This window comes from Myotis nattereri, assembly GCF_964212035.1.
Source record: "Myotis nattereri genome assembly, chromosome: 1".
NCBI lineage: Eukaryota > Metazoa > Chordata > Mammalia > Chiroptera > Vespertilionidae > Myotis > Myotis nattereri.
In genome coordinates, this window is record NC_138075.1 from 106,252,615 (window position 1) to 106,254,975 (window position 2,361).

The following is a 2,361-nucleotide window of genomic DNA, read 5'->3' on the forward strand; positions in this document are numbered from 1 at the left end:
TTTAGTTTAGTCCTTTTTCAATGATCCCTCCTTTTCTTTTGTATGAGGGCTTTTTCTTTGCCTCCCCATGATCACTCCACTCATGGTGTCTGGTTATGTAGCTCTCTCTCTGCCCTGCATTGACTTAAAGGCACAAAATACAACACAACAATCCACAATAAACAGGGCACCAAACACAAATATATTCATGATACTAATAACCTTTTTCTAGGTGATATCTGACCTTTCCATCCACGGATTGCCTCACCAGCTGTGTTTAATTCACCAGTTCTTGGTGGATGTTATTTGATTCAACTTTTCCTTCTATTTTTTCTGTGGGAAGGCACAGGGTTCGTCCATGTATTTGCACTGCTTTTTCTCCCCCCCAGACAGACTTTTTAGGCACCCACGGTCAGGGAGGCTGGAGGCCCGGTGTTCCTGGGTTCACAGCTCAGGCAGCTGGCCCCTGAGCATTGTAGTTGTAGGGTCCTGGGAGATATCCGAGGTCTCCCTGGTTTAAGGTAAGGCTGGGCTTCAGATCACAGCCACTCTCCCCTTCAAGACGGTGCAGTCTCTGTGGCAGAACCAGCCACTCCATGAGAGATTTCACCAGCAGTAGAGGCTGCCTGGCCAGGGGAGCCCGGCCTGCTAGTCGCCAACAGTCCCTCAGAATATAGCTGGCCCTCACTCCCAAATACAGACACTCCCCGCATGTCCACACACTCTCTTTTCGTTCTCTCACTCATGCACTATCTTGCATCCTGCCATCCTGTCAGCAGTCATCTTGGATCTCCCAAAATAATTATTTTTAAATGAGGACGTGATTTTTGAGGGGGAAGGGAATGACAAGGGTTTTATCATGCAGTTTGCCACTCTTTCCTCTGGGCAATGAAGAAGGCCCATGTGACAGAGTACCTCATGGGTTCTGACCTGAAAATTCCAGACCAGTTGATTAAGACTGCATTTCTCCTGAAAGTCTAAGCTTTAATTAGGACAGATATTAAGGCTAGGTTTGGTATCATGGGCCTTAGTACAAATCATACTATTTTGGGCCTGTGGTTTTCTCTTAACATATATTACAGGTAATATATACTAGGCAGTGGTGGTGGGGGGTGGTGGTGGTGGATAAAGCAGGTAAAGTGGATTGGAAGTGCTGGCAGAGAAGGAAGGTTACTACTATAAGTTGAATAGAAAGGTTAGGGTGGGTCTTGTTGGAGTATGACATTTGAGCAGGGGCTGCCCAAAGCAGGTGGAAAAGCAAACCAGCAAGTTATCAGAAACAGTGTTGCATTCAAAGGGGATAATATATGTGAAGATACTGAGGCTGGAATGTTTCAGGAACAACAAGGAGGTAACTGTGACTGCAGTGATGTGATTGAGTGGAGAAGAAAATGATGCAGAATTGAATAATATACGATCTTGTAGACTTTAGCTTTTAGCCTGAATGAATTGTAGAGCCATCAGAAGGTTTTAAATAAAACAATGCCCACATTTGCTTAATGTTATGAAGATCACACTGGCTGAGATATTGAGAATAATAGCAAGAAGTCAAGAGGAGAACTAGGAGAGCAGATGGGAGACTATTACAATGATCCCAGGGGAACAGCAATGGTGTTGAGGCCAGGTTGTAGCTGAGCTAGCAGTGAGAGGCAGCTGTATTCTAGATGTATTTGAAGACAATTGGTTGTAGTGACATATTGCATGTAAGGAATTTGAGGAAGATAAAGGTCAAGGATGACTCCCAGATTTTAGTTCTGCAAACTAAAAGGAACAGTTGCAGTTAAAAGGAACAGTTTCAATCACTGAGACAAGGAATGTGCAGGTGTAGCAGGTTTTAGGAAGCAACCAGGATTTACATTTTGTATAGGTTATATTTGAAATGCTAACACTGATGTCACCAAAGCATTTGAATATGTCTTTGCACATGGGAGATATCCAGGGTCACAAGCTTAGAGCTGATACTTAAAGCCATTGTTAACTTATAAAATAAAATAGAAAGTCTTTCAAAGTTAGAGTAAACAAGCATTTGTTTGTGAATAATAAAAATAACTATGCTGGGTGCACTGATTCAGGCAGAAGCCCAAATACTGTTCCCATTAGAAGACAAAGGCAAAGAATATTTATGAGAAAGAGAAGGGGAACAATTACATCAATAGAAGGAAGGCATTTATATTTGTACATATAATATAACATAGTGATATGAATTCTAAAGAAAGTTTTTAATTTGGGGTTCACTAGTCGTCAATCTAGTAGCCATAACTGCTTTTTTTGTTATGTTTTCACACAGTTCACAGTAACTGCCCTAGGCCAAATCCAAAGGTTATTTTGCCTTGTTTTAACATTCCAAAGTTTAAGGCATAAGGCATGAAAAGTTTCTCTGGC